The 22,302-nt window shown below is 40.7% G+C and overlaps 1 protein-coding gene across 2 annotated transcripts in view; it reads left to right on the top strand.

The window, feature by feature from the left end:
- The window catches only part of PREP (prolyl endopeptidase), a 117,521-nt gene that overhangs the window by 76,607 nt on the left and 18,612 nt on the right, over positions 1-22,302 (top strand). The window lies entirely within an intron of this gene.

Below are 22,302 nucleotides of genomic sequence, written 5' to 3'. Positions count from 1 at the left end.
GATATTGTAGGTGCACCAACGGCTCAGGCAGATACCTCAGTTTAGTAGCGTGGAGACTCCTTTGGAGGTGCCTACTCCTCACATGTAAGTGAAGTGTATAAGAATTAGCTAAGTTTAAGGCTTATAAAGTTAAGAGAAATTATTCCTATGGAAAACAGTGTAAGCTACAGATGATATGGAACAGGTTCAGGAAAATACAGGGCTCTTCTTAGCCAACTGCTTTGTCCTCATAACAAGTATCGTGACTAAAAAGATCATGCTAAATATACATTTTAAGTAGTAAGTGATCTTTCCACTAAACACAGCTTTGGTAAGCCCCTGATAAAATACTATGCCCTGGTCAGGACTTTAAGGAAGATACGGAACTTCTAGAGGAAGTTCATAGAAATTTGTTGAAAACATAGAGTCATAGAATCATTTAGGTTGGGAAAGACCTTTAAGATCATCGAGTCCAACTGTAAAACCTAACACCGCCAAGTCCACCACTAAACCATGTCCATAAGTGCCACATCTATATGTCTTTTAAATACCTCCAGGGATGGTGACTCAACCAAAATAATTAAGAGTCTAGAAAAACAGTTGTTATATTTTGATGCTTAGCATATTTAATACCTGCAATTTATACAAGAAATGCTGGAGGGTGAATTAATTATTTTATATGTAGGATTTTGCATCTGAAGAGTAAGAGTGGAATAGAGGGGAGAAAGAGAGATGAGTGGAATAGAAGGAGACAGAGAATAGATCCAGTGCCTAAAGTGAAATTTAAATAAGTCTAGCCTGGAAAAAGGTGAAAGGACCTAAGAGATAGAGTTAAGCAACAGTGTGACAGCATGGCTTGGAGTCTTTGAAGGGAGATTAGATATTTTGCTTCATCTCTTATTTTTAATTTTGCCTCTGGCACATACACAGGGCAGATTCTCTAAAAGCATAAAGACAGTAGTGTGTGTGCATGAGGTGGTTGTAAACAGCCCCATCTGTTTGTCTCTGCATCTCCAGACAGAAATAAGAGTGTTGTAGAGGACACTTTGCTGGAAGTGTTCTCACAGATAATGTGTTTTTACTGCTTCACTCAAATTCATTAAGGGACTTCCGCAGGATAACTTCAGGGCATAGTGAGCTGAAGAAGAGAAAGAAAATGGCATTCTCTTTAGGAAAGAACTTGGTACAATTGTAATACTGCCATCAAGGATAATAATGGAACACAAATACCCATGTAATTAAAAAGGGTTTAGAAGGGGTTGCCATAAATTAGAAATAATGTATTTTTCTAGTAAATCAAATTTTATGAAATAAATGTCTGGAAAAACAAAATCTCATTTTACATTTAAATCAATTACATGCTAAATTAAGGTAAAGTAGAACAGTAATACAAATAATTTCAAGGAGGAAGCATGCTGTTGCTATGCCCTTGGAAACCTTCACCTTCACTAAATCACTGGCAGGGCTTCACCACTGAGCTGTAATGGGGTGGAAGTCAGTATCACTGATCCTGCTTTTCTCCTTACTCCTGCTCCAGTACCAGCTCTAGGGAAATGTGACCTGTGTAGTTATGCTGGGATCAGTGCTTATAAAGAGCACTCTGGCTCACCACTCATCCAGTTTTGCCTTTTATCAACAAGTGATCTTGGTGTGGCAACATCTGGAAATTAGGTTCCCATATCATTCAGATCCATGGAGAAATCTCAGCTGAGCTGTGAAAGAGGCTGTTTGTCAGGGCCAGAGCTGGGACTGCCTGGTCACCTTTGTAGTAACTCAGTCTGCCAGTGCTACATACTTCTGCCAGACTCCAGTCCTCGTTTCCATTTGTGGGGTCCCGCTTGGACCCTTGATGGTGCTTCTGCTTGGAAGAGGGAAAGGGAGATGGCAGCTTATCAAAGCAGTTTATAAATGGCTGTCAACCTAGATGAAGGCGTTGCATAGCCATTGCAAAACTCGGTCAACATTATAGGGAATTGTGAAAGAAACTCAAAATTAAGAATGCAAGAAATATACTGAGAATAGGCAAAGATTGCTGATTACAGGAGAATGAACAACAGTGCAGAATTTATTTCATAATTCTATTTTCCATCAGAATTACTAAGTAGTAAAGAAAAATGTTGCTGGCTCTGTCCTGATCCATGTTCTTAATGAAAGGCAGGTCTCTTGCCAAGGTTCTTCCTTTATTCTCATACACATGAAGAAATACCTCTAAGACTAGCAATCTTCCTAGCTTTGTCTGTGTAGCAGATATGAAACTTTAATGAGTTGTTGTTCTTTAGTAGTCTTTGAACATAACTGAGTTAAGAAGATTTGAACTGAGGCATAAGGTGTCATGTGTATATGAAACCTGAATTAATGGCAATTGGAAAATGCCACAGTGCCTGTTTTTTGCTCTTTTGGATCTGCTTTACAGTATTTCATAGATGCTGTGCAGTGCAAGTGTGGACCAGTGATAAAGTTTACCACACTAAGTAAATTTATGGTAGAGCAGCTGCTTTGTAGTACCTGAGGTTAAGTTCTTACCCTTTGGCAGCCCAAAGTAAGAACAAATCAGCCAACTTACCTTGCACTGAAAGGAGAGCTGTTTCAGCGTACCTGACATTTCCACCAGGGTAAGAGCGTGCCCGTAGGTTGTTGGCTCTGTGTGACACCCTGCAAGTACATAGTCTAACTTACTGTGCAGTAGCTTGTGCATATGCCCTTACCTTGAAAGACTCTGTCTGACCTTCATGAAAAAGTCAGACTGATAAAAATGCTTGCCACAGTTCAAAAATTTATCCTGGCTACTTTTGTTAAATGATATACTAAGTTGCGTTAATAACTTTTCCTCTACCAAACGCTTCTTGAAGTTTGTCTTTGCTTCCTTGCACGCTTCCATCCATCACAATGACAGACTTTTTTCAGGAAATAGCCTGGGGTGGGTTTTACAGGAGGAAGAAACACTTTTGCAGGAACTTACAAACAGCACTAAGCTGTTTACTGCATAAATAACTCAACTGCTGCTTTAAATAAAAAACCTTTGTTTTATCTTTACAAACTTGCCACTAAGTTCTTATATGCCTCTCCATATTAACACCTCACAGTGACACTTAATCATAGATAAGCAGTCTTCTGGCCTGGCTCACAACTCACCTACTTTTAGGCTGATATGTAGGATTATAAGTGTTGAAACTGCAGCAATAAAAATGTTGTTTGGCTCCTTTTGCCATTCTTTGAATACCTTCCAGTACTGTCCTTAAAATAGTTTGAGGTGAACCAAAAATAGATGTTGCTATTGACAGATGCACTTTGGATTAGCTCTTGCAGAAGAACGGTGAAATTCGTAACACAACATTGTTTTACAGCTTAGTTTGATTTAAAAGCAGTTGCTGTTTAGATATTGTTGCAGAGTTGAAAGAAGGACAAGTCTTGAAAAGGGTGTTTCTTTTCTTGAGGCTGGGATGAATTTCCTCCTCTTTCTTTTGCAGAAATTATTTTTATAGGTGAAGTAATTTTCATGGGAAGTTTATTGTTTTATTGTTCAGTCTTTCACCCCCATCTTCAAGCCCTTACAGCACTGATTCCAAGTTATGAGTCATCGATAGGGAAAATTTGTCTGCAGTCAATTCTAATTCCTAGCGGAACTTTACACCGTACAGTTTGGCACAGCGGTTAATCTCTGTTTCAGGAAAATACAACGCTGAGAGAAGATGAGTCAGGCTTGAGGTTGATTGGCAAAGTTGTGGGAGAAACTTCTGCACAGCACCTGCCCACGCTATTCCTGGATCTCGCCATTGCTGGAGGTGTCGTTCCATGAGCATTAGATTCCCTCATTAAAATAAAAAGTAACAGAGGGCAGCGGAGGAAAGCAACATCCTGTGAAAGCTGTAGTAAGCTTAACCTGCTTAGCAATGCAAGAGCTGATATTATCACTTTTTTCAGCATGGATTTAGAGATGGTCTTACTGTTGTTTCTTTCTCTTATCTAAGTATATATGAATAGATCACTGGAGTTTGGAGAGAAATTCAGTAGCTCTGAATTTATCTCTGTTGAGAAAAAGCACTCTCATACAGAGAAGAGAAGTGTGTATTTTTGCATTGATTCTGAGCAGAGACAAAGAATTCTCCCCTTTTCTTCAGGGGAGTAAATTGTTTTGGCATCCTTTTCTTCCCCCTCCTGAGAATTCAGCAGAGCCAAAAGGGGATTGATTTTTGAGGAGATGGACTTTCTTGCTTCTAACAGTGTTTGGGGTTTGAATCCTGCCTCGATCTCATGGGATAGGAGGGTAGAATTAATATTTGGGGGAAACAAGACGCTTATTGTTTTTTGTTCCTTTTATTTCCTTGTGGTTCCATATTGCAGTGAGGAAGAAACTGAAGAAATATTGGGGCGGGGGGTGCGCGCGGAATGTGAAGAAACGCACCAGTTTTAGTGCTTGCCACAGTGTGGCAGACACCTGCCCTCTTGCAGATGGGAAATGAGCTTTGAGCTGCTTCCATCAGAGCTCCCAGGAAGAAGACTGAAGTCTTCAGCTCTGATCTCTGCCAGTGTTTTGGCAATGGCTGTGATTTTGGCACCAAGACAACAGTCTTACTCTGGAGGACATGAACAAAATCATAGTGACAACTGTGGCAGTATTGGCTGTTTGCCGATGTGAATTTAGCATCTTACACCCTTGGCACGTGGTTGTTACAAACACCACTTTAATCTGCCATTACCTCTTCTAATTGCAGGTCAGTGAAGAAACACTAGCTGAAAATATAGTCCTCTAGTTTTAAGGCCCTGTATTTCTTGAAAGCCAAGAGATTGTATATTAAGTATGTTACGTATTTGCAGCCACAGTACACTGCATTTTAAGGGGGGAAATTGTTGGTGTGAAGGACTTCATGTCTAGAAGAGTATCAAGTGAAGGATTTCCCATAATGACCTTACAGGCTCTTGAACTTTGAAATCCTTATGTCTGAGCATAGGAGTAGCAGTTGACTCTACACCCATTATATTTAAGCAGCCCCATTCAATGCACTTCAGATAATTCACACCAGTAATCCTGGCAGACCGTGATATTCTTTAAGTGTCTAGAGTAGGAACCAGATCTCTGTATTCCAAGTAAGAGAATGAAGTGATAGGATTTTGTATTGCTTTCCTCACTGATCTAATTTAAATCCTGCTTTAAGGTCTAAATGTCTGGGGTTGCTTTATCCCCTTCTTATCCCCTCTATGCAGAGGATTGCTGCATAGTTTAGGATGTTGGGAGCTTTTGTTCAGCAGAATGCAGAACAATGGAAATGTGGTTTGGGATGGAAGAGTACAGAACTGCTCTTAGGAAGAATTAGCACAATACCAGACCACACAGTGTGGGGGATAATACTAAAATACCAGACTCTGTGCTCATTTGGATCATCATACAGGCTTTGTGTTTCACTAGTTCCAAGTTTTTAATATTAGATAGTTTATTTTTCTGCTAAGTGTGAAGGGAATTGAAGAGCTTCTTAAAACGTTAGAATCTGTAGAACCTTCATGCTCAAGACATTATAAAAACATTCGTTTTAAGCCTACAAGAGAAGTGATTGCTTAGTAGTTTAACTAAAACGCATTGTGAAATATTATTCTTATGCCTTACACAGTAGAACTTTTGTTTGAATTCGCAGTGGTTTGTTTTCCACTTTTCTAGTGAGTGAAGCTGTTAGTTGGCATACTTGATCCCAAGCTGCATTCTTTCTCAGAATTCCTTAAACACAAGGTGAAGTAACATGGATTAAAACAGAGCTGTAACCATTGAACATAGTGTAGAGAATCCCTTTTTACACACAGGAGTTTTAAACAAGAGCTCAAGCAATTGTAATGGAGCTTAAAGGATTGTTTTACAGCCTCCCGTGTCTTAAATGTTTGTATTGTTAATTGTGAATAAAAAATAGTTTTAATTTTTACAATAAATGGTAAAATACATTTTGCCATCAGGAAAACGATTAAAAAGTCACTCACTTGGACACATTAAATGAACATGTGTGTTTAAGCCTTCAGGAATCTCAGTAGGTAGATTCTTTGCTGATATAGAGAGATTAAAATGAGAATGTTGTGAAAATGCTCATTTCTTGTCCTCTTTCTAAACAAATCACTGAAGATATCTTCCCTTCTCTTTTTTCTCCATATTCACTCCTTTGATTGATTTCACCTCCAGTAATCAACCATGAACACATTACTATTTTAATTAACTCCCTTACTCACAAGATTAGTAAGAATTCTATTTAATGATTCTCAGTGGGAATCTTTCAACTTTTCTTCTCCCTTTTGTATAAGCATATCAGTGTTATTTCTCAAAGGTAAGTGAGTATTATTAGCTTCATTCTACAGGAGCAGAAGCATTCAGAATGAAATTTGTCCGTGGTTGCACATTGATGAGGTGTTGCACTGGGGATATGTTTTGATGGTTTGCTGTTCTAATGGCAGTGGTTTGCTACTCCTCTTTTTGCTGATTCTCAGAGTTGAGTCTTCAGATGTGGTTTGAAAACTTAATCACGCCAGTTGTTAGTCTTACACAAGTAGCAGTTCATAGAACTTCAGCATCAATAAAAAGCCCCCACTCTCGATATCTCTAATAGTATTATATGCTGACAAAATGCTGTCTTTTGGTCAGTATAGTGTTTGTGTGTCGTGTATAGTGCAGATTGAACAGCCAATTCCATCAGTGGTGGAGGATCAAACACACAGGATGCTTCCACAAAAAAATGGCTCCAAAGCTGCTTTGTGGCTGTTCAATTCTTGCTCAGATGAAGCAGTCATAAAAATGGAAAATTTCAGCACACTAAGGACTGCATGTATAGTCCTCTACTGAAAGAAAGAAGTGGTAGCTACCACTTTTCTCTGTCCCTTTTTTGAGGCTAAATGTCAAACTTTGGCGTGCTAGCATTGTTCAGAATGAGAGCGCTCCTCTGCAAGTGTGGGAATTTTTCTAACCATCTGCCCACCCATTACTTTGCCTCATGGAGCCTGCCCAGGAGGGTGTTAAATTGTGATGATAATGCTGCATTGAGGACAGATTGCTCTGGGACCACAATCATTGGTTTTATTCACACAGCTGGCAAAAGATTATTAGATGACTGCACTTGTCAGCCATCACTGGTGTGGGCCAGCATTCAAGCCATTGATCTAGCAGGGAAACGCATTGAATTCCTTTACCAGGCCATCGAGACAACCAGACTATTCTGGTTGTATTGTGCTAGCAGTGTCATGTAAGTCTCTTGAGTAGTCATTGGGTTTCCAAAGAAGGGGACTTAAATTTGTTAAGAGTTATATATCAGGTATATATCTGTGTCTGCCATGGGATGTTTTTTAAATTCGAGCAGATTTGCAGAACGATAGTAATTAGAGTTGTTTACTTGTTAGTGAAGCCATGCTACTTGAGAATAAAATATTGTGCACTCTGTTTATAGGTGTTTACACATCTGTAATATGTATGGGCAAGTTTTAAAAGATTTTCTTTTTGTTTTTAATTTTAACATTTACGTTTTTAATATTTAAAAATTTAAAGCATTTTCTGAAATTTAACTAGTACAAATTCTGAATGCAAGTGGTGGATTTTTGAATGCATCTCTATTCTCACCAGTTGTTCCTGTAAATTTTATTATATATGTAAACTCCCTGGATGGCCTCCACATCTCTCAGACAATCACGGTTTTGAAAGGTAGAAGGCAGGGAGAAGGGAGGCACTTGTTCTCTTTCAGTCTCTTTGTCTTCTCTGCTTCTACTTTTGAAGCTTCTCTTCTTGAAATCATATAAAACATGGGTAAAAGCAATCTCAAAAGATAATCTAATCCATTGCAGTCCAAGAGGTAGGATACTGGCTTTTCCTGCAAGAAGAGAGGAGCCAGCTGTTACTGCCAGCAGGTGATGTTGCAGTCGGGAACAGAAAAACTCGTGGCAGAGCTGCTGTAATAACCAAGGGACAGAAAAACTGGGAAAGGGAAGAAACTCAGTGCCTGAATGTGGTTGGAGGTGGTGGTGACATGGGCATGTACCCATGAGCCAAATCTGGCCATCATGGCTACCAAGGCTAGAGCATGCTGATCTGTCCTGGGCTCTGTGGCAGGTCACTTCTGCCTGTACCATTCCTGCCTTGTGCTTAAAAGCCTTCAGTGTCCCTAGGCAATCTGTCCCAGTGTCTCACCATATTTACTGTTAAAAAGCTTTTGCAGGGAGGAGGGGGTCCGCCACAGGGTCTCACCTACATTCCCTTGCCGCAGTTGAAATGCATTGCTTTGTGTCCCTCACAGACGTGGAAGACAGGTAATTCTAGTTACAGGAAACTTCTGCATATTTACAGACACTCACTATGTGTCCCTGCGATTTTTTTTTTTCCTTTAGACTTAAAAAAAAAAAAAAAAACCACAAACCTGCACTCTGTCCAGTTTTTCTACCGGATTGTATTTTCTGGGCCTCCTGTCACTCTTCATTCTTTCCCCGGAATCTCTTTAGATGGACACCATATGAGGTGCCATGTTTTAAACTGAACACAGCACTCTAGCTGAGGCTTTGCAGATGTTGAATACAGCAGAAAGCATTACTTCATACGTCTTGCAGGTGAGACTTCGGCTTATATGTCCCAGTATAGGGTTTGCCTTTTCCCTAACAATTCGTTATTTGTTCAAGTTCAGTTTGGTGTGTACTATAACTCCAAGATACTTTTCTGAATTTTTTTTTTGTCAGTTGTTCCCTATCCTGTAGGTGACTGCACCTATCAGAGTACAGTATGTTGCATTTCTCGCCTTACTGGATTGCATTTTACTTTTTTGGGTAGTTTTGCCTTCTGTTTGTTTCTCCTTCCAAAAAGCCCTCCCTTGTCCCCTCTTTTCTGCAGTGCCTCAGTGTTTCCTGTTAGCAATTAAGCTTCCCCGCAGCTCCATATTCCATTTAAATACTTTACAGTGGATGCATCTCTCATTCTGAATGGTGTCCCTGTAGGCTACCAGGGAACTGGGGTGTTTTCAGAATAGAAACGGCTCTGGCAGAGCTGGGAGGTTTGTGTTTCAGAGCTGCAGGCCTCCAAGCACACACAAGTTGGTAACTGGTTTATGCAGTCATTTATTAGGCTTGGCATACAATTGATACAAAGAGGTTTAAGGTAGTACAGCAGCCTGCAGAGAACAAAATAGAAGGTTGTTGCTCCTTTATTTACTTGTGTTATCGCAGCATTTTGGAGTCTTAGTCATGGACCACATTCACCAGTGTGCTGGATAGCATACAAATGCAGGCCATCACAGGGCCCTTACCAACCATAGCTTGAAAGCAGGACAGAGAAACAAATTATGCATTTGGAAGATTAATAATGATAACTATGCATTAACTACATACAGGAGAAAAAAACAAATTATAATTGGTAATATTTAAGACTAATGAAAAATCCAGATAAACTTCTAATATATATCACAGCAGCACAATAAAATTCTACTTGCTGTCTTCACCCAGGGCCAAAGCTGCTTGGTGGATTAGGATTTTTGTTGTTGTTGTTGTTAATTAACATTCATCACTGGTGGAAAACAGATTAGTAGAGTTGAGAGCAGTGACTATTAATGGAAAATAGCAATTTCAAATGTTGGTGGGATCTTCATTCAGGCTTAGTGTAACTAAATTGTTCATAACCCAGGAGCCTCTGCAAAGTAAATGAGGCTGTGTGGCCACCGGTTGGAGCAGAGTTTGCAATTTAAGGGAAAAAAGGGAAGCAAATTATAGCCTTGTAAACTAAAACTACAACTCTTGCTTTCACTGTGAACATGATTAACCAAGATGGTCATATAACAGTTATGAGCAGTTCAGTTTGTACTGAGAAAATAATTTTTACTAAATAGAAATGAGGGGGTTTTGGAGAACCTCTCAAAGGTTTACCTTTTATCAGCGTTCTGTGGCACAGTCAAACCTCTTTATAATATGTTGGTGTTGCTGGATACTTTCAAACGGCATAGTCTCCATTTATACCAAACACAGAAAAAATTTGTAATAATAATAACTTGTAAGGTAGAGCTAAAAAAGCTTCTTAGTCAATAGCTTTTTATCTAGACAGGTTTGGCTTTTTCTTTTCCCCCTAAAATTGTCATTCAGTGGTGAAGAGAGAGGACAAATTAAACACAAAGGGCTTTCATAAGTATCCAGGGATGCAGTTATCAACTTGTGTACGTGGAACACTCATATGAGGGAGGTCATTCAGGAGACTTCTCTCTTGTCCCTCGGTATAAAATCAGAAGGAGTAAAAATTTTAAAATTATGAAATCTTGGGGCATTCTGAAAGAATGTTTTTTCCAATGAAAAGGAAGGGAGGTAGCAGTTCAATTTCCACACAGGAAACTAATTATGTGGGTTTTTTTCTGTGGGCTTTTGTCTGCCTGTGATCCAGTACAAATTCATCAGTGCGCAATTTTATTAAGGGTAATCTAGTTTGCATCTTCATTTAGCATTTGATTTGATTTTATCAACACTGCCCAGAGGTACTGATAGAATATCCTCTTTCCTTAGATTAATTATTTCTGCTCTGTCCTTGAGGCATGTCCCAGGAAATTTATGAGACAAGGGAAGCCTCCTAGAAATATCGTTACTATTCATAGTAACTAGTTTTTCAACTGTGTAGATGAATCACAGAATCATAGAACAGTTTGGGTTGGAAGGGACCTTTAAAGGTCACCTAGTCCACTCCCCCTGCCATGGACAGGGACATCTTCAACCAGATCAGGTTGCTCAGAGCCCTGTCCAACCTGACCTTGAATGTTTCCAGGGATGGGACATCTACCACCTCTCTGGGCAACCTGTGCCAGTGTTTCACCACCCTCATTGTAAAACATTTCTTCCTTATATCTAGCCTAAATCTACCCTCTCTCAGTTTAAAACCATTCCCCCTTGTCCTGTCGCAACAGGCCCTGCTAAAAAGTCTGTCCCCATCTTTCTTACAAGCCCCCTTTAAGTAAAGGCTGCAACAAGGTCTCCCCAAAGCCTTCTCTTCTCCAGTCTGAATAGCCCCAACTTTCTCAGCCTTTCTTCATAGGAGAGGCGTTCCATCCCCCAGTCGTCTTCGTGACCCTCCTCTGGACCCATTCCAACAGGTCCATCTCTTTCCTGTGCTGAGGGCTCCAGAGCTGGATGCAGTACTCCAGGTGGGGTCCCACCAGAGGTGAGTAGAGAGGCAGAATCACCTCCCTTGACCTGCTGGTCATGCTTCTTTTGATGCAGCCCAGGCTACGGTTGGCCATCTGGGCTGCGAGTGCACATTGCTGGCTCATGTCCAGCTTTTTATCCACCAGTACCCCCAGGTCCTTCTCGGCAGGGCTGCTCTCAATCCCTTCATCCCCCAGCCTGTATTGATACTGGGGGTTGCCCCAACCCAAGTGCAGGACCTTGCACTTGGCCTTGTTGAACCTCATGAAGTTCACACGGGGCCACTTCTTGAGCTTGTCCAGGACCCTCTGGATGGCATCCCGTCCCTCAGGCGTGTCGACCGCACCTCTCAGCTTGGTGTCGCCTGCAAACTTGCTGAGGGTGCACTTGATCCCACTATATCTATGTCATTGATGAAGATATTAAACAGTACCGGTCCCAGTATGGACCCTTGAGGGACACCGCTTGTCACCAGTCTCCATCTGGACATTGAGCTGTTGGCCACTACCCTCTGGATGCGACCATCCAACCAGTTCCTCACCCACCGGACAGTCCACCCATCAAATCCATCTCTCTTCAGTTTAGAGAGAAGGATGTTGTGGGGGCCCGTGTCAAAGGCCTTACAGAGGTCCAGGTAGATGACTTCTGGAGCTCTTCCCATGTCCACTGATGTAGTCACTCCATCATAGAAGGCCACTAGGTTGGTCAGGCAGGACTTACCCTTGGTGAAGCCATGCTGGCTGTGTCGAATCATCTCCCTGTCCTCCATGTACCTTAGCATAGCTTCCAGGAGGATCTGTTCCATGATCTTCCCAGGCACAGAATTGAGACTACAGTGGTTCCCCAGGTCTTCCTTTTCTCCCTTTTTAAAAATGGGAGTTATGTTTCCCCTTTTCCAGTCAGTGGGAACTTCACCGGTCTGCCACGACTTCTCAAATACGATGGATAGTGGCTTAGCAACTTCATCCACCAGTTCCCTCAGGACCTGCGGATGGATGTCATCAGGTGCCATGGACTTGTGCACCTTCAGGTTCCTTAGATGGTCTTGAACCTGATCTTCTCCTACAGTCAACGGCTCTTCATTCTTTGCCTTCTGTGGCTTGGGCAGTGAGGCTTGAGCACTTGCCAGTGAAGACTGAGGCAAAGAAGTCATTGAGTACCTCCGCCTTCTCCAGATCCCAGCTAACCAGTTCTCCTGTTTCGTTCCGGAGAGGGCCCACATTTTCCCTAGTCTTCCTTTTATCCCTGACGTACCTATAGAAGCTTTTTTTGTTGGCCCAAAAACGTCCCTGGCCAGATTTAATTCTATCAGGGCTTTAGGTTTCCTAACCTGATGCCTGGCCACTCAGACAATTTCTTTGTATTCCTCCCAGGCTACCTGTCTTTGCTTCCACCCTCTGTAGGCTTCCTTTTTGTGTTTGAGTGTGTCCAGGAGCTCCTTGTTCATCCATGCAGGCCTCCTGGCGTTTTTGCCTGACTTCCTCTTTGTTGGGACACATCGCTCCTGGGCTTGGAAGAGGTGATCCTTGAATATTAACCAGCTTTCTTGGGGCCCTCTTCCCTCCAGGGCTTTGTCCCATGGCACTCTACCAAGCAGATCCTTGAAGAGGCCAAAGTCTGCTCTCCTGAAGTCCAGGGTAGTGAGCTTGCTATGCGCCCTCCTCAGTGCCCTAAGGATCTTGAACTCCACCATTTCATGGTCACTGCAGCCAAGGCTGCCCTTGAGCTTCGCATTCCCCACCATCCCCTCCTTGTTGGTGAGAACAAGGTCCAGCATAGCACCTCTCCTCATTGGATCCTCTACCACTTGGAGAAGGAAGTTATCATTGATGCATTCCAGGAACCTCTCGGATTGCTTATGCTTTGCCGTGTTGTCCCTCCAACAGATGTCGGGGTGGTTGAAGTCCCCCATGAGGACCAGGGCTTGTGAACGTGAGGCTGCTCCTATCTGTCTATAGAGGGCCTCATCCGCTCAGTCTCCCTGGTCGGGTGGCCTGTAGCAGATCCCCACCGTAATGTCACCTGTCCCTGCCCTCCCTTTAATCCTGACCCATAAGCTCTCGGTCGACTCCTCATCCATCCCCAGGCGGAGCTCCATGCACTCCAGCGGATCATTGACATAGAGGGCGACACCCCCGCCTCGCCTCCCCTGTCTGTCCTTCCTAAAGAGCCTGTGTCCTTCCATTCCAAACTCCAATCATAGGAGCCATCCCACCACATCTCCATGATGCCAATAAGATCGTAGCCCTGCAGGTGTGTGCATGTCTCTAACTCCTCTTGTTTATTCCCCATGCTATGTGCGTTTGCATAGAGGCTTTTAAGTTGGGCCTCCGATGAAGCTGTCTTACTGGCTGGAGTTCCTTTGTGCTGCTCCTCAGGTGCTCTCCTGCTGATCTGTGATCTTTCTCCAGGCTCTGGGCATCTATTGCTGGCACTGGCATCGAACTGGTAGGAGTGGGATGGATTGAGGTTCCCCTCCCCTGGCAGCTTTAGTTTAAAGCCCTCTTCACCAGCTTGGCAAGCCTATGACCGAAGATGGTCTTCCCCTTCTCTGACAGATGGACCCCATCAGCCCCAGTAGACCAGGTTTCTCAAAGCAAGTCCTATGGTCTGAGTAGCTGAATGCTGTCAAGAAATAGATGATTTCCTTAGTTCTGTCTTGCTGTTCTCACAGACAGGGAAAAATTGCTACATAAATTCTCCCTGACAGCTCCCTGAACTGCTTGCTTTTCAGGCAATTTGTCAATTATTTTTGAAAGTAATACTGCACAGTGATCGCTGCTAATGGCTGAGAATAGACAAAATGCAGAAAAGCTTCAAAGCGTGGTGGTAGAATGCCTAAAATCAGGGAATCTTTTACCAATAGGAACATCCCTGACTTTTTTCGTCCACTTACTGGTGTTTTTTGAACTGCTGTTTGAGCTGTTGAGTGTGACTATTAGCAGTTAAATTTCCTGTGACTGATAAAAGTTTGTGGAATTTTGCTGTCTTGTTCACGTTTTGCCCAAGAAAGAAGAGATTGCTGCAAGCTGTCCTTAGTCTTATGGCTTTAAAAAAAAAAAAAAGAGTTCCAACAGTATTACAGGGATGCAGCAGCATGCTTTGTGCTGTTCCTGTTCCGTACCTTAGTCTTGTTATGATGTCTGTCTGGAAATTACACCATCAAGTGAAATTTTTCCTGGGTTGCTTTATACTAGTTTTGGTTTAATTTTTTCCCTAAGTACTGCTACAACAGTGTCACAAAAACTCATTCTCATCATTCTCTTCTACTTCCTGCTACTCGCTGGGTGATTTTTCCTCATTGTACCATGAGTACTGCAAATCTGAAAACAATAGGTGAGCCTGAAGAACTGTCTCCACAGCAAGGAGGTGATCACCAAGACACAACTGTTGAAATTGATAGCATCTGATCCTTAGAATTATTTTCTTCTAAGCTAGCACCTCAGATATTTTCTAGGACTAGTTTATCCTTGACCATTCTCAAGGGCTTTTTTCTTCTGCTGCCATTTTGGGTTTTTTTAATCATGTAGGGGCACAAATGGGTAACTTTAAATTCAAGCTTAAATCTCAGAAATTAAATTATTTGTAGCTATAATTTGAGTGAGAGACTGCACATGGAAGTGCTTCACAATACTTTTAAGTGATCTGTTTATTTCAGTAAGTTCTTCAGAACAAATATTCACAGGATTAGTGATCTGGGACTGATTTTGAAACATGAGTTGTCCAGTGTAGATGATCTCTGTTTCTTTTCAAACCAGAGTAGGAATGAAGAGTATCAGCTATTTTTTCAATATTGTACTAACCATATGCAGAATTTTTGTAGGTGTTTAGTGATTTATAGCGCCTCTGGTTTTGGGTAGCCAACTTGGCATCTATAAACAGGATATGATTCTCTAAGGAAAAGAGAGCAGAGCGCTCTGAAATTGTCCAGCTATTGAAAGTCATAAATAAAGCTTCTTGGCAATGTAAGTGGAATATGTGGGTCCCGTTGGGACTTTGACACAAGCTGGGCACTTGACATCACCAGTGTCAAGACTGAATTTGTTCTGTGCGAGAATTTTTAGATACAGGTTTATAGGTGAAATCTGAGCACCCTGAACCATATAGATGCCCTTGTGCTAGGGAGAAAAACCAACAGGGGTTGTGTCATCTTTCTGAAGCTCAACAGCGAAGCAAGTCTTGAGCAAGATGGAGTCAGAAACAGAAAAGCTGAATTAGCCAGTTGCTGTTTGAGTGAATATATCTCTTTCTCAGCGTGTTGAATTAGATGTGTGTACCTTCCACAGCATAAAACTGTAAATAAGAATAGTTGTTGTGGAGTGGCTTGCATAAGGTAAGTTCTTCCCCTTGCTTACCCCGTGGTAAGTTGTCTCTACATTTTTATTCTTACAGCATTTTTCATTACAACTTGAACTGATTTCCAGCATGGTGAAGATGAGTGGTGTTTGCTTTCTAATGCCTACACACTATTACAGTGAGTTGCCTCCTGTCAGAGCAGTTTTCACAATGAAGTTCCCAATGAAGTAAAGCTTAATTTGATGAAAAGAAATTGCACTTAGCCACCAGCTGTTATTTATGCTTTTATTTATAACAGCGTGCTACTTCAATTGAGACAGCCCTTTGCTTATCTCTTGCTATACTACTTCATAGTAATATAGTTCTTGAATGTGTAAGCACAGAGGTAATTCAAGAGAGAGTCTGTAACTTTGTCCCTGGGACTTTTTTCTGTTTAACATGACTATAATGTATATTTAACTCAAAAGGTAAATGTTACCTATCTGATATCTATCTGTCTCTACACTGTATACTAAGTTTTTTCAAGGCAAATTGATGAAAGAAAGGGAATAACTGTACATGGCAGATCTAATTATTCTGCTTCAGGAAGCTCTGAGATCACACTGAAAGGGGCAGAGGATAAACATTTAAAGAAGAGACAAAACTTTCAGGTTGCAAAAGTGGAGTAGAGAGGTCTCATTGGATGCCATTTATCACTGAGGCTTTATGTAAAGGGAATGCTGCCTTTTAATTAATCTAAAAAAGTGTGATTTAAAAGCAATTTCTGCCATGCCAGTCCTGCAGGATTTCTGAACTTTCAGCCATATTTTTCGCTTGCCTTCCCCTCCCTTCTCCCACCACCCTGTGAGATACCTCCTTGTAGACACTTGCAGCTAGGCAGCTGAACTTAGCAAGGATGCATTTCTTCTAAAAGACCGTCTTCAACATGAGGCTGCTTTTTGTCCCGGTGGGTGGGTGGTGAAACAATTTCTTCTAAAAGGTTTCTTGATTATTTTTGTAGTGCTTTTGCAAATGTCTGTAGTGGGTGTTCTTCTTTCTGGGTTTTACCTGCATGAATTTTTACTGTACTAAGTTACTTTGGCCCCTGTCCAGTTCTATATTAAGTAAGCTTTGCAACCCGCACAGAATTACTTTGAAGCTAATTTAAGAGGCTTAAAGAAGATTGATGAGGATTCCCCTCTGAAGAAAGGAAACCTCAGATCCCGTGGATTTGCTGTGTAGTGGTAATAGTTCTCTATCACTTCTCCTGACTTCTGGCTCATCCTCTATATGGGAATACAAAAACTGGTGGTTAGTAAGAGCTGCTCTTACAGGTAGCCACTGGCTGGCTGGCAAAGCTGTCCATGGGGCCACTGGTGGTCTTATACTTGGGTCTGTGCTACTGCTGCAATAAATAATGCATTTTGCTTGTGATATGCTATATAGTCTTTAGCCCCAGACTAGTTGTATCAGGTTTTTTGTAAGGTCAGAGGCAATGAGGGATTGAATGGGCTGTGGGGAGGTGGTGTGCACAGCAGTGCATGATTCTTTTCGAATCAATGAGATTTCTGCCCTGGCATCTCAAGGAGAGGATTTCTCCCTGCCTGCCAATGCGGAAGAGTTCAGACTTGCTGGTGTGAAAGCAGGGTCTTTGTGACTTGCCTTCCTGAAGCACAGAGTAGCAGCTATTCGGACTTGTCAGTGGGAGGTGTTGCTGTATAGCATTGTCCAGCCTTAGGCGCCATTACCTCTGTACTTACAGGTTTGAACACCCTGATGCCACTGTCTGTGTAAGAAACTTTCCCCAGGGACTACTGCCTTAAGTTTACTCTTCCAGACATCTTTCGAAGATAGTTGTGTGGGATTTTTAAACTGGTGAGCCTTTCACAAAGCATTTGCGACGTTTGGGAAAACATGAGCGACATTAAGTAATTTACTACGAATTCCTTATGCTTTTCTTCCCCAAATCTCGAAACGCAAATGTTGATGTAAGCGTGATGAGAAGTCTTCATTTCACACTCAATGAAGGCAATACTTTATGTGAAACTGGATGCTTGAAATGCAGTTCCAGGAAATAAAAGCTGAAGTAGTCGTTCCCTTTGATCGACTGCTCAAAGCAGCCATGCGTGCTTCGCTCGCACCTGTGTCTGCTAGGACTCGACAGGATACTGTGCTTCTCTAGCGCTGCTTGTAACTTTGTGGTGGCTGCTAGTGGAATCACAGCAGCCGTGTGTGAGGGCAGCCGCTCTTACCTAGAAGCAGAAAACAATTGCTAAATTTCACAAGACTGCTACATCCTGTATTTGTTTCCAATGAAAAGGAATTATCTCAGTAAAACTATATAGAAGACATTGGAACAAAACTCATTTTAAAGGCGTTTTAATAGTGTTATTAAACCTAAATTATTGAACACGCATTTTTAATAAGGAGTATTCCAGCATGATTTATATGCCTTTTTAGTTGTTCTTTGTAAAGTTCTTTGGCATTTCACACAGTGGATGGCAATCTAATGACAAGTGTAATTCTTACCTGGTTTTGATCAAGCACACGAAGACATGGAAAGAATTTATATCTCTGGTATGTAGTACCTCATCTTGAAAGAGAGGTTGAGAGAGACATTTTTAGAATCACTAGTGGCTTTCTAAGAATAATTAGCCTACTGTGACTTAGGGGGTGTTTTCAAGTCCCAGAAAGTTTCTTTTCACATGTAAAATTCATGTATTATCTTCAGGAAATAATTCTTTGTGAAAAGCCAAACTAATTGCTTTTTAATTGGATTTTCATTCTCTCTGCCATTAATGAGCGAGTCAGAAAAATTATAAAAGGATTCTAGACATTCAGGTATTGTTCACAGCTTAATAATATATGCATTAGACCTGTGTGGATAAGATTATTTTTTATTTGTGTTTTACAGCAGTATTTCAAAACCTGTGTTGAATCTTACCTTTATAAGGTTAATTTTAAATCTATACAAGTTTGGGGTTGGTTTTTGCTTAGAAGGATTTTTGGTTTTGTAAAAGTAAGATGATTTCAGATGTACATGCATTTTTTTCCCCTAACAATTGTAATTACATACATCTTTTAATCTCTCTGTTATACAAACAGAGAAAACATTTCCGAAAGGGAGAGAAAGTGAAACTGAAAACTCACAAATTGCTGAGTTTTTCAATTTTTAAAAATTTAAGTTTCTATTCAATTTCAGTAGTTTTAGGTATTTTTAATTATGTGGCACAATGTGAGTATTCAGGCAGATTAGTTTTATTTATTTATTTGTTGTGATGATTGTATCACTTCCTTTGAATATTCAAAGATGCTGATTTCATGTTTACTCACAAAAGAAGTGCATAGTGGATGATTGCCAAATTTATTTTTAGTTCTGTGTGTAAGTCTCAATGTCTGGCTATATTATCTCTATAGACAAATGAAAGAAAAACTTTGTCTTCAACCTCTCTCTTTCAAATCCTCTTAAGTTTTCAAAAGCTAAAATACTTAGTTTTGCCTCTTGGTGACTTGAGATGGGGAGGCAGAAGTGGATAAACTTAGAGTCTTTCTGAATTTAGGTCTGTGTCTACAATGCTGGCTGATTGTTCCCCTCTTCCCTGAGTGAAGATTCACCTAATATAAATACTGCACGTTTAAAGCAAATAGTAATTAGGAGGACAAAGACCTCCACAGTAGTGAATGTACAGAACTTTTTTATCCTAAACTCCTAAGTAAATTTACAAATCCTATACACAGACATTAACTATATTTACTTGTAAAACTTATTCTGTAAACTGTCTTGGAAGTAAACTTCCATTGTCTTTTTTAGGTGAAAATGGAGTGTAAATTGCTTTCAAATGGTACATTAAAAAAAAAAAAAACAAACCAACCACAAAAAAAAAACCCCACCACCCTATAAATATTTGTGTATGCACTAAAGAAAGATGACTAAGATTGTTGTATGTGTAGCTTATATAGCTTAATCTTCACATAGTTTATAATAATGCGTAATTGTGCGAACAGTGTTGCTTTCTCCCTGGGTCATAAGAAGAATAGGGACTATAAATTCATGCCTCAGGCATCTGAATTGAAAGTGATTCTTTCTGGCACTGAGACCCCTCTGCTGTGTGACAGGTAGGGACTTCAGTGTGAGCCGAAGTTAGCTACAACTATTTCAGGGCTGCTGTACTGCTCCAGCGGTATGCTCCTAGAATAGCACGAAGGGTTGCATGCAGCAGGAGTGCCCTGTCAGCCACACAGCATTGCTGGTGCATTCCTAGAGGCTGAAAATATTTATTTTTAGCATGTCCCTCCTTGAATGGTGAGTTTCAGCATTCATAATAATATGTCTGAAGCATTGTTCTCCATCCTTTTCTCTCCCAAATCACTTTGCTAATTTGTCCTCTTCTTATATGTGCTAATGGCTGTAGTGACACGAGTCTTTATTTGAAAATACATGAGCAGTGAGTAATATAATGTGACCGGTACAAGTGGATCACTCCTATCTGTGATAAAGCAGAAAATGATAGTACCCTTTTATGAGCATTTACTCCTGTAAAAGCTGACAGCTTCTAAAATTAGGCATGAAATACCATCTTGGGAAATTCTTCTTTTTAGGGCTTGCCCTTTCCAGTTTACCTTAATCTTTGAGATTAGAAGCACGTCCCTTTATTGGTTACATGAATAAACCATTGGACTTGCTTCAGAGATAACACCTAATTTAAAGGTGAGATTGAATCAGTTGTTGAAAAATAGTCTATTTGGAGAAGCTCAAATAGCTTCACATATCTTGGTGTCTCACTGAATTGATTTCTACCCCCCTCCCGTTTGTTCATCTTGGAGGGAGAGGTAATCATTATTTTAGCAAAGATAGGAGTGAAAACTCTTAAATTGCAAATGTCACCTTGACATGCATCTTTTTTTGTTGAGTTTTCATTTAATAGCATGTTATTTAATCTCAACTGATGATGATAAAAGCCCTACTGAAGTCAGTTTCAGAGAGTTGTCTAAAAAAAAAAAGCTTGTTCAGAAAGAAGCAGGAAAATTAGTGGCATCCTTTGATCATCAGGAAAGGACTGGCCAACATAGGAGAGCCAGGTGCTCACTTTGTGTGAATTGCCAGCAACAACTGAAGATGATGGATGGCATTTTAGAGAGGAGTCTCTCTGGAACTCCTCCTCACCAGCCTCAGCAGTTCTCCTGTCCATCAGATATTTTATTTGTTCATAGTGTTCAGCTAAATATTTATAATGAAAATCCTTTGTATTCTACTGCAGTGAGTTCTGATGAGCGCTTTGTCAGTAAAGATACAGTTGTGGAAGTAGTTGGAAACAGTGATTTCATCTGTGTAAAAATGCCTTCAGGCTTTTGTTCTGAATTTTCCTATCTGCTGGGAACTGTGATATACTGAATTTCATCTGGAATATGTGTACAGGTTTTGGTGAAGCCTTCAGAGGTACACGTGGTTTCATTTGAAATTTCTCACATTTCCTTAGCAATGATTAAACTAAAATTAAATGTGATTATTTTGTTTTCAACATGCCATGTGGATATACGTTTCACATTACAGGCAATGCTCAGAATAAATGTGTTGCGCAGGTTCATATTACTGTTGGTGTTCATGTGTTATAAAAATAGATCCTGTTGATCGTGTGCTTTATAAAGTATGGTAGGTCTATTTCCTTTAAAAGCACAGAGGTTGTAAACATACAACAAAATGATAAGAATTTCATTCTTCATTTACTACTTCTTTGTTCTAATTAGACTAGAAGCTGCAAATAATGATGCTGAAACCAAAGCAACGAAAAGCAGCTAACCAGCACTTTACAACAAGCAGTAAACTGCATTCACATCCACGTGTTTTGCTTGACTGGCAAAATAAGACACACTGGATCCTAAATTAGAGCGTGCAGGCAGGTACATGCATCAAAACAACAAGATATGGGAACTGTGTTAAGCAAGTGCAGTCTATGTTTGTGTACATGGAATTTAGCTTTTAAGTTCACCCAGTGCCGTGGCAGTAACAGAAAGACATATGAAAGCATGTACTATGTGGATACTTGGTGTTTTGGGAGCTGATTTCCTGAAAGCCAGCGGGTAGTTCCGTTGTCTTGCTGAATGGGTTTGGGGGTTCTGCAGCATTAGGGCTCCTGGTTCTAGCTACTAGGTAGTGCCTGAAAATGCACTGAGTGCTGTGAAAGTTTCTGTCGTGGCTTATGTTACTACCCTGATGGGGTGCAGTGGTCATTGACATAACCTGGAAAGACTGGCCAATGCTTAGTCCACTTTTGCTGGATACTGAGTTGCTCTGGTGAATTCGTGCTGCGTGTGCAAGTGTTGAGTAGTCAGCTTTTTGCTGTTTTCACACGGCTTAGTAAGAAACAGTGTCTTCAGCTATTCAAAGTTTACTCTTTTGACTTGAATCTGGTGTGTGGAGTGACTCCGTTGAGAAATGTTGTTAATGCCGATGTATTAATACTAAAACCAAAATACTGTGACTTTTTAAATATCTTTGGCCTTCTGCTTGTGATTAAATTTATGTTTTCACAAGCAAAGACTGCTGCATCAACTGATATAAAGGAATTCTCTGTGATTTCAGCGGTACAAGACCACATCTTCAGAGAGTTTTACATATTTATTTGGTAGTAACACAGCTCTCTGTTATCCAAAACAATGTAATGTTTAATGGGGGGTCTCACTAAGTCACCACCCTACCATGAGTTTCTTTCTTCTCTGTCCACTGTTCTCTAGTGTCTGAAATTTTGAATTTTTAAAAAGGAGAAATTTTTAGAAATTATAATTTTAGATTGGAAGTCTGATTTTAGTTCGGTTCATTCTCCTTGCCAGCTCAGTCTTCGCTGCTTTCATATGTGATGGACCATGCAGTTCTTGTGTTTTCACAATGCCAGTCTTCCCTTGCAGAGAATGGTATTGGTTTTGTAGCATTTTCTT

The sequence above is a fragment of the Calonectris borealis genome, chromosome 3 (assembly GCF_964195595.1).
Source record: "Calonectris borealis chromosome 3, bCalBor7.hap1.2, whole genome shotgun sequence".
Classification (NCBI taxonomy): domain Eukaryota; kingdom Metazoa; phylum Chordata; class Aves; order Procellariiformes; family Procellariidae; genus Calonectris; species Calonectris borealis.
Note: the sequence above shows the minus strand (reverse complement) of the source record. Positions and strands in the feature narration are given on the sequence as shown.